The following is an 11,317-nucleotide window of genomic DNA, read 5'->3' as shown; positions in this document are numbered from 1 at the left end:
GGGAGGACTTGGTCTACGAGGTTGAAGATGTTAGCAGTGACCTGCATTGAGAGCCTGAGCCTCCAGGCACTGACACTCAGAGAATGTCAAGAGAGCTAGTCCTCTGCTTGTCGACCCTGTGTTTGGGATTGTGTCTCCATCCAGCTGGAGCTCAGTGGTCTTTCCCTCTCCCGTTAATGTGCATGTGGCTGAGGGAAGGCAGCTACTGCTGCTCTAGTTGTTGGTGGTGAGCCCCCTGCTCTTGACCCTCAGCACAGGTGGAAGGTGAAACTGCATAAACTGCTCCCATGCCGTGTTGAAGTGCAGGGAAGTGCAGCTGAAGGTCGATGCAGTGCAAGGACAGGTGAAATGTACTCCAAGCAGTTGGCAATCATGTGCCAAGCAGTGAAAGCACTCTCTGAGAAGGAACACTGTGAGAAGTAACCTTTCACCTGACCATGGCTGGAACTCTTGGGTGTAACTGATCAAAGCCTACCCAGCTTGTCAGTTTCACTGAGTTGTTCCCTCTGTGTACACATCTCCTCCAGGTTGCAGACAGTATGGAACTCCTGAACTGATGGGAAAGAGGGAACCCATGCACTAATCCCTTCCTAATTAAGTTCTACAGCATTTCCATTGGCTTCCCTTCACAGAGGTTCCCTGTTGCTTACAGGTCATCCTTGGGAAAGCTGGAAGGAGGCGGGATCACATCTGAATCCTGACCCAAAGTTATTTTCGGTAAATTTCGTGTCCGCATCGCCTCCAAGACCACTTCTGCTGGCTTGTAAAATAATTCTACAATTCTATGAATATACTAGTGTATACCAATAAGCATTATTCACAGTGAGTGGGAGAATAGTGTTTCACACCATGGGCTGGATTCTCCCCTACCCGGCGGGGCGGGGGGGGGGTCCTGGCGGGATGGAGTGGCGTGAACCACTCCGGCGTCGAGCCGCCCCAAAGGTGCAGATTTCTCCGCACCTTTAGGGGCTAAGCCCTCACCTTGAGGGGCTAGGCCCGCGTCGGAGTGATTACAGGCCGGCGGCTGGTGTGGAAGGCCTTTGGCGCCACGCCAGCCAGGGCCGAAGGGACTTCGCCGGCCTGCCGAAGTCCGCGCATGCGCAGGAGCGTCAGCGGCTGCTGACGTCATTCCCACACATGCGCATGGGAGGCGCGTCACTTCCGCATCGGCCATCGCGGAGTCTACGGCCGGCGCGGAAGGAAAAGAGTGCCCCCACGGCACAGGCCCGCCCGCGGATCGGTGGGCCCCGATCGCGGGCCAGGCCACCCTGGGGGCACCCCCCCCCGGGGCCAGATCGCCCCGCACCCTCCCCAGGATCCCGGAGCCCTCCCGCGCTGCCAGTCCCACCAGTAAGGGAGGTGGTTTGATTCACCCCATCAGAACTGGCATTACAGCAGCGGGACTTCGGCCCATCGCGGGCCGGAGAATCGCCGGGGGTGGGGAGGGGGGGTGGGGGCGCCGACCGGCGTGCCGCGATTCCTGCCACCGCAGAATCTCTGGTGCCGGAGACTTCGGGAGACGGCAGGGGCGGGATTCACGCCGGCCCCCGACGATTCTCCGACCTGGCGGGGGGTCGGAGAATCCAGCCCATACCTTAACAGGGCCAGTATGATTTCATGCATGGATTCTTCCCCACTGACCTTGCAATGACTGCTGGCATCCCAGCCAAGATGTTTAGAATTATGGTTTGCACTAAAGCAACATTCCCACAAAGGGATGATTACTTCAGAGATCAAGACAAAAGCACATAGTTCATTTTTGGAGCTTTTATTATTAGTCAGGAATTTCACAGACCAGCTTCACCTTCTCCGGTGTAACTTTGTCGGAGGTGCAGCTGCCCAATGGAAATTCCGTGCCAATGTGCTTTAATTTTTTAATTTAAACATAGATATTAAATAATGGTACCAAACACTGCGGCCAGGATTCTCTGTCGGCAGACACTGGAATTGGGAAACGCGAATCAATTTTGATGGCAAAATCATGGCAGTGCCAGTTTCACGCCCAATCACAATTCTCCAGTGCCTCGACAGCGGCGTCAATGCATTCCAGAACGCACGTACAGTGAAGTCCGTTGGCATATCATTAGCGGGCCTGACCCGGTATTCTCCGGGCCTCCACGATCCTCCGCCTCCACTGGGGCGAATTCCCAACATCGAGGTTCACTTGTGTTTTTAAAAATCATTCGGCCCATCGAGCCTGTGCGGTGGCCTTCAATCCCGCTACAGAGCCTTTGACCTCTCCCCTCTGGATCCCGATCTCTGACCCCCCCACTGGGATTGCATCCCCAGGCAATCAATCATCTTGGCCTCTGGCTGGGAACCATGGTGACATGCTGAGGGTTTCAAATAAAATGTAAAATATTGTGGATGCTGGATATCTGAATTAAAAACAGAGCATTTTGGATAATCAGCAGGTTTGGCAGCATCCTGTGGAGGGAACAGGGTAAATGTTTCAGATCTGAATGACACTTCTACAGAACTGAAGAAAGGTGGAAACGTAATGAATTATATAGTTGGAAAGGGGGCGGCGGAGGTGGGGCAGAATAGAAGAACTGAGTTGGCACAAATGACACAAAGCCGGGTGGGAGGGTGAGCTGTGAGGAGGATGCAGAGATCCTGCAGTGTGATTTGGACAAGTTGAGTGAGTGGGAAAATATATGACAGATGCAGTATAATGTGGATAAATCTGAGGTGATCCACTTTGGTAGCAAAAACAGGAAGGCAGATTATTATCTAAATGGTCATAAATTAAGAGAGGGGAATGCCCAACAGGATCTGGGTGTTCTCGTACACCAGTCACTGAAGGTAAGCATGCAGATGCAGCAGGTAGTAAACAAGGCAAATGGTATGTTGGTCGTCATAGCGAGAGGATTCGCATGCGCAGAGATGCCTTGTTGCAATTGTACAAGGCTTTGATGAGGCCACATCTGGAATATTGTGAGCAGTTTCAATTTCCTTATCTGAAGAAGGATGTTCTTGCTATGGAGGGAGTACAGCAAAGGTTTACCAGACTAATTCCTGGAAGGTGGGATTGATGTATGGAGAGAGATTGAGTCGATTAGGGGTTTAGACAAATGAGGGGGGATCTCATAGAAACCTCTAAAATTCCAACAGGGCTAGACAGGGTAGATGTAGGAAAGATGTTCCCAAAGGCAGAGGAGTCCAGAACTCCTAAGGTTACAGGTAAAACATTTAGGACTGAGATGAGGAGAAATGTCATCACCTAGAGAGTGGTGGGCCTGTAGAATTCTCGACCACAGATAATAGTTGAGGCCAAAAAAGTATGTTTTCTGGAAGGAGTTAGATATAGCTCTTGGGGCTAAAGGGATCAAAGGTTATGGAGGGAATGCGGGAATGGTTACTGAGTTGGAAGATCGACCGTAATGATAGTGAATGGTGGAGCAGGCTAGAAGGGCCGAATGGCCTACTCCTCCTATTTTCAATGTTTCTATGTTAACAGGGATAGGTCGGGGAAAATGAGATATTGACAAATTTGTCGTGGACATAAGACAAACGGGAGTGTTAATGGTGTCATTAGGGAATGAAGAATGCTAATGGTGGCAAAAGGTATGATAATAGAATGTGTTAATGAGAGCAACTGTGCAGCCAGGGACAGGTGGTCAAGTGGGGGAGAGGTGGGGCTGTGTTGGGGCAGGCCGGGGAGCTAAAAAACAACAAACAACAAATTACAAAAGGGGGTGGGGGGGGGGGGGGGGGGGTTAAAATCGAACTGGACGTTTACTGTCTAAACGTGTTGAACTCCGTGTTGAGCCCAGAAGGCTGAGACGTGCCGAATTGAAAGGTGAGAGAGTCTTTTCCCAGTTTGCATTGCGATTCGGTGGAGCATTGCAGCAGGCCTAGGAGGGACATGTGGACATGATAGCAAGATGGTGAGTTGAAATGGCAAGTGACCAGAAGGTAGGGGTGATGCTTGCGAACAGAATGAATGTGTTCTACAAAGTGATCACCCAGCAAGCATTTAGTCTCCCCAAATGTAGAGGAGACCTCATTGCAAGCAGCTGAGAGATTTAAGCTCCGCTGCATGTCTGGGAATCCCAAATTGCGGGTTTCCCCTGATTTTCTGACTGATCCGTTCCTTTCAGATCAGGTCAGCAAAACAATTGTGCCCCTGGCGATGAAACAGTGTGAAGTTACATTACATTGTGCAATGCATCCGATTTGTCACTTTGTATCAGCACTGCAAATAGAGGATGAACCCTGACAGCTGTATTAATTACTTTTACTCTTCAGTGAAAACTGTAACGATCACAATAATGGGATGAATATTCAAGCCTCCAAGGACTAAGGAACAGACCCCACAAGAATTAGCATGTTACTTTTATGTCTCATTGACAGAAGTTAAAATACTGGCCCGAATTCTCCAGGTTTCCCAGCAGGCTTCAATGGGAAATCCCATTGGCAAGTGGCGGGAAGAGAGAATCCACTGCCAGCGAACGGTGTGCTGATGAGCAACACGAGGTTGGGAGACCGGAGAACCCAGCCCATTATTTTATAGAGAATATAAACCAGTAATCAGCTCTGCGGGACAACATAATAATACTGTGGACTCGTTAGGCGTGTTACTGGATCACTTCAAGCTGAACATCACTCTCATCTTTGGTAGTTATTCTTTATTGGACATCAGGACAAGTTTGCAGCCGTGTCTAGCATACACATCATACGAGGGTAAGGATAGAAATTTAGTATGCATACTTGCACTCACCTTGCCTGCCTGAAGCATTACACAGGATATAATTCTGACATTTGTGTCTTTCTTCACTGCGCCATCTGTATGATGAGTGAAGTGAGCTGGGAAATTAGGTTAAAGGATAGGTCAGTAGAGATGCAGCAGCAGACATTTAAGGAGATATTTTAGAATACTCAGAAAAGATATATTGCAGCGAGAAAGAAACATTCCAAAGGAAGGACGCACCATCCATTGCAAACTAAAGAAGTTAAAGAGTGTAGCAAATTGAAAAGAAAGTGCATAATTCCATAAAGCTGAGTGGCAGGTCAGAAAATTGGACAGAATATAAAGAACAGCAAGCAATGACTAACAGATGGAGGGGGAAATTAGAGTACAAAAGAAAGTTAAGGAAACAGTAAGTTAGGTGAATATCGGTCCTCCAGATAGTGAGTCTTGGGAATTAATAATGGTTAAAAGGAAATGGCGAATGACTTGAACAGATATTTTGCATCTGTCTTCACTGCAGAGGATGCAATAACATCCCAGAAATAATGGTGAATCAGGAGGTGTGTTATACTCCCACGGGAATGACCCGATTGATTTCCCCGCGGGGCTCATGGAGTAAGAGTTTTTACTATTATTCCCGCTGAGGGATGGAGGCCCAGTAGCGGGTTTGGTACTTCTCCGATATAAAATTCAGGCCAGGAAGGAGCCAGCATCACAGGATGGTCCCGGCTGGGAATTGGACTGTTGTTTACTTTGTTTCCTTGCTGTATTTCCTAGCTGTGAGTAGGAAATAAACTCACCTTTTAGGAACTCCTCATTGACTACAATATTGACACGAGGATAAACGAACTATAGACGGCACTGCTGGTCACACAGAGTAGGACTACTTCTCAACACAAAGGAGCAAGGTCTGCACTGTTTCAAAAATGCTGCGCTTTGGTAGACTCAACGTGTTTGATGTGAGTGTGGAATGTGGGCTCAGTACGTGGAGTGAATGCCCTATTTCTCCAGGGAAAACACTATTATTGGGGAAGACCATCAGAAGGTGATTCGTTTGACCACCTGTGGAGCTCCCACTTTCAAAGTCATAAAGAACCTAACCTACCCTGCAGCCCCAGATGTTCGAGGAATTAGTGGCGCTCATGACAATTGGTCATTATCCAAAGATACTGATTGGATATGGCCAAGAGAATCCCGGGGGTGTCTGTTACTGAGTTTCTAGCATGATTACACAAACTGGCGGAACCCTGCGACTGCAGGCCATCCCTACCCGAGATGCTGTGAGACTGCCTTGAATATACGTGAACAACACCGTGACCCAGCAGAAATTGCTGGCCAAACCATTGTTGAACCTAATAAGGGTTGTTGAGATCACCCTCTCATGGGAGAGCATGTGAAAGAGTGTCTAGGAGCTCCAGGGGCCGTCACAGATAGAGATGAATAGCGTAGGACACCCCCATTCAGACGAGTGGCACACCCTAGAAGTGGGACTTCTGGGACCCTGCCCTTTCCCAAACACCGTTGGGGCCAGGCCCGTTGGCCGAGTGCCATGGCAGCCAGGTGAGACATCTCCCCAGAACCACTGAAGGAGGATTCACAGAGGTGCGGCACCTGTGGCCAGAGTGTCACCCTGATCGAGGGAAGCTCCTGCTTAGAACCAGAACCCTCCACCTAGAGCAGCCAGGCAGAGATAGCTGCATGCAGTTGAATTGCATCTATGCGCCACAGCTGCCCCCATCAAAATCACTGTCCAGGTGAATGGCCACCCATTGGAAATGGATCTGGACACGGGGGTGCTGCAGACTCAATAATAGGATGGCAGACATTCTAAAAGATCAGGACGGGAATCCAACATTTAAAATTAAGGGACACCGAGGCGAGATTGGCAACACACACGGGGAAACCACTATCGTAGCTGCAAAGATTACTTCAGTCGTCGACGGACATTAGTCTGTCCTGTTGCCTTTGACAGTAGTATGGGGCCCCAGCCTGAAACTGCTGGGCCATGATTGACTACAGATGCTCCATTGGACTGGTAGTGGATTTCAGGATGGGCACTGGGAGATTATGCAAAATCCTGGGGAAGTACCCGGAGGTTTTCCAAGAGGGCCTGGGAAATATCAAAGGGCCCATGGCCAAGGTACACGTAGACCCTGAGGCCCAAACAAAGTACTTCAGGGCCCACCCAGTTCCCTACAGATTGCTGACAAAGGTTTAGGATGAACCCAACCGTTTGGAAAGCCTTGGAATCATCAGGCGGTAGAATTTGCACATTAGGCAGCGCCTGTGATTCCAGTACTGAAACCAGACAAAACCTTTCACCTATGCAGGGAGACAAGCTAACAGTAAACAAGGCCTTTCATTTGGACAGATACCCAATGCCATGATTAGAAGACCTCTATGCAAGGGAGGATACACGATATGAGTCATGCATACCTCCAATTGGAGCTTCGTGCAGATTCCAGGAAATACGTGATCTTTAAAAAGCCAGAGGAGCCTCTATGAATATATAAGGTGGCCATTTGGAGTCTCATCGGCTTGTGCTATTTTTCAGAAACTCACGAGAAACATCCCCCCTCAAGGACTATTGCGAGTGACAGTCTACTTGGATGGTGTCCCAGTCACTGAAGCCACCAAAAAGGAGCATCTGAGAAACGTGGAGGGAATTCTCCACCAGTTTTCCGAGACAGGGGTCTGCCTATAGAGAGGAAAATGTGTTTTCTACGCCAAAGAGGTCACATATTGAGGGCATTGCACCCACTGAGACGGCCGCACCCAGTAGAGGAAAAGGTACGAGCAATCAAACAAGCCCCCATGCCAGAGAATGTGACTGGATTACAGGTGTCCTTATGACTCATGAATTATTGCGGAAAATCTATCCCTAACCTTGTGACCATCCTCATTCCACTGCATGTACTACTGAAGAAGCTTCAAGAATGGGCGTGGAGAGCACTGCAAGAAGAAGCCTTTGACAGGGTGAAACAGCAGCTATCGTCATTACAACCCCTCAAAGCCCCTTTTGGTCGCTTGTGTTGCCTCTCCATATGGTATCGAGGCAGTGTTATCCCACTGCGTGGACGATGGACAGGAGAGACCGATAATTTATGCTTCGCAGACTTTAGCAGCTGCATAGCGCAACTAGGTCCAGATTAAGAAAGAAGGGCTGGCCGTTGTCTTTGCGGTGCAGAAATTTCACCAGTATGTTTATGAGCATCGGTTCACCATCGTAATGGACCACAAGCCAATAATCTGATTGGTCAAAGCGAACGAGGACATTCCTATTGTTAGCAGCATATGTGTACGTGTTTGAGAATCGCCTGGGCACCTAAATCACAAATGCAGATGCTCTGAGCTGGCTCTCGCTGCCAACACGTCTCCCATCTCCACCGAGGACTGATGAGGTTGTATCAACCTTGAATTGTATGCATACCTTGCCAGTCACAGCCACACAAATATGCAATTAGACACAGAAGAACCCAGTATTGGCAAAGTTGCAGCCTGTCATCTGACAAGGGGGCCAGCAAGGGATACTGTCTAAGGAGCTGTAGGCTTTTGAGACCAAACAGCCAGATCTCAGCATGGAGGATGGCATCCTCCTGTGGGGAGCTCACGTTGTGATCCCAAGCCAGGGCAGACAGGCCATACTCCAAGATCAACACAATGGACACCCGGGGGGTGTCAAAGATGAAAATGTTAGCCAGGGTCTACATGTGCTGGCCAGGCCTGGATGGCAAGATTAAACGATTGGCCCAGCAATGCACCACGTGCCAGGATCATCAGCTGCTCCCGCCAGCCGCACCACTCCACCCATGGGAATGACCGTGCCAGACTTGGGTGCGTCTACATGCAGATTTTGCCAGATCTTTCCAAGACTCAATGTTCCTGCTGATAGCTGATGCCCATTCCAAATGTCTAGACATTCATCAAATGCCGTCCACCTCTTCAAAGGCCACGGTCGAGAAACCAGGATTGTCATTCAGCACTCATGGCTTCCGTGTTAGTCATGAACTACAGTACCCCCTTCACCAGCGAGGAGTTTGCATACTTCATGAAAACAAACGGGGTGAAGCACATCCAGACTGCACCATACCACCTTTCCTCAAATGGTCTGGCTGAACAAGCAGCGCAGACTTTCAAGTAGGGTATGAGGAAACAGGCTACGGAATACGTGGAGACGAGGCTGGCGTGCTTTTTGTTCAGCTATCAGACCACGTTACGACTGGATTGGCACCGACTGAACTGCTGATGGGCCGGAGGATCCGAACCTGCCTTAGGTTAACGTTCCCCAATATTTTAAGGGCAGCACGGTAGCATTGTGGATAGCACAATTGCTTCACAGCTCCAGGGCCCCAAGTTCGATTTCGACTTGGGTCACTGTCTGTGTGGAGTCTGCACATCCTCCCCGTGACTGCGTGGGTTTCCTCCGGGTGCTCCGGTTTCCTCCCACAGTCCAAAGATGTGCAGGTTGGGTGGATTGGCCATGACAAATTGTCCAAAATTCTATGATTAACCTAGGACAAAAGTTCGGCGCAACATCGTGGGCCGAAGGGCCTGTTCTGTGCTGTATTTCTCTATTAGCGGGAAAGTAAAACGGAGACAAGACCTTTGAGGGCAGTACTGAAGCAACGGGTGCAGGACAGACTTTCCGACCAGGAGGCGGGAAAGGGGTAGGGAAACTTCGGAGACGGCGCACAGTGGATTCTAAGGACTATGGCACAACAGACTGGACCAGTACCTTACTCAATAAAGGCTCGAGAACGGATGGTGTGGAAGCACCTAGATCACCTCTGGAGCAAGGAGCCAACGCCAGGACAAACTCCACCGGAAAAGCCATATTCCAGCCATGCTGGCCCGGCACAAAGGGGTCAAGGGCCATCATCCCCTAAAGTACCCGACACTGAGGCGTGTGAAGTAGAGGATTCAGGATCCGACATGGAGAAAATCAGTGTTTTCGGATGAAGGCTTTGCCATGAAAACAATGTTCCCGACACACTACACACACCCCCAACCCTGCCCCGCAACAGCCAGGGCACAACCTACAATGGGGGGAATTAGTGGGGGGGGGGGGGGGGGGGGAAGGGATGTTGTAACCCCCATGAGACCAATGGGGACAACCCAATTGATCTCTCTGTGGGGCTCTAAGAGTACGAGCTCCCCCGCTGAGGGGTGGAGGCCCCTCAGCGGGCTTGTTAATTCCCCCGAGATAAAAGTCGGCCCAGGAAGGAGCCGGCATCTCAGGGTGATCCCGACTGTGACTGGGACTGTTGTTTACTAGCTATATTTCTTGTGAGCTGTGAGAAGGAAATAAACCACTTTTGGCTCACCTTTTCGGGACCCCTCATTGACTACAATAAGGTGAAAGGGTGAAAGGAAATTTAAACAATTACAATCACTAGGGAGAGGGTCCTAAGAAAATTATTAGAACCAGAAGCTGAAAAATTCCCAGATCCTGATGGATTTCATCCTAGAATCTTAAAAGAAGTGACTTCTGAGATAGAAAATGCATTGATTTGAATTTTGCAAACTTCCCTAGATTCTGGAAAGGTCCCATCAGATTGGAAAATAGTGAATATGACCCCCTATTCAAGACAAGAGGAAGTCGGAAATCAGGGGCTGGATTCTCCCCTACCCGGCGTGACGGAGGGTGCCGGCGTAGGGGAGTGGCGCCAACCACTCAGGGGTCGCGCCTCCCCAAAGGTGGGGAATTCTTCCCACCTTTGGGGGCCAGCCCCGCGCCGGAGCAGTTTGCACCAGAAGACTGGCGCAAACACCCGGCGCCGTCGGAAGCGGGGCTGGCCGAAAGGCTTTCGGCGGTCGGCGCATGCGCCGGCAGTGACGTCAGTGGCAGCTGGCCGCTGACGTCACTGCCGGCGCATGCGCGATGCGGGGTTCTGCTCCGCGTCCGCCATGGCGGAGGCCGTGGCGGAGCGGAAGGAGAAAGAGTGCCCCCACGGCACTGCCCCGCAGAGTGAGCGGGGGGCCCCGATCGCGGGCCAGGCCTCCGTGGGGGCACCCCCCCGGGTCCGATCGCCCCCCGCCCCCCCAGGACCCCGGGGGCCTGCTCGCGCCGCTGAGCCCGCCGCCACCAAGGTGGTTTAAACCTTGGCGGCGGGAGAAGGCCTCCCAGCGGCGGGACTTCGGCCCATCCGGGCCGGAGATTTGAGGTAAGTTTTTTAAAAAAATGAAATCCCGCCGGCGCCAGCTGTTTTCACAGGCTGCCGGCGGGATTTGCACAACGCCGGTTTATGACCGGCGGGAGAATTGAAAAACCTGCGGGAGCGGAAATAACGCCGCTTCCCGCCTATTCTCCGACCCTGCGTGGGGTCGGAGAATTTCGCCCCTGGAAACTACAGTGGGCTGGTTTAGCTCACTGGGCTAAATCGCTGGCTTTTCAAGCAGACCAAGCAGGCCAGCAGCACAGTTCGATTCCTGTACCAGCCTCTCCAAACAGGCGCCGGAATGTGGCGACTAGGGGCTTTTCACAGTAACTTCATTGAAGCCTACCCATGACAATAAGTGATTTTCTTTTCATTTAATCGGGAAATTATTGAAATCTATTATTAGGGAGGTTATAGCAGCGCATGTAGAAAACCTCAGTGCAATCAGGCAGAGTCAACATGGTTT

Source organism: Scyliorhinus canicula, chromosome 8, assembly GCF_902713615.1.
Source record: "Scyliorhinus canicula chromosome 8, sScyCan1.1, whole genome shotgun sequence".
Classification (NCBI taxonomy): domain Eukaryota; kingdom Metazoa; phylum Chordata; class Chondrichthyes; order Carcharhiniformes; family Scyliorhinidae; genus Scyliorhinus; species Scyliorhinus canicula.
This window is presented reverse-complemented; position numbering follows the sequence as displayed.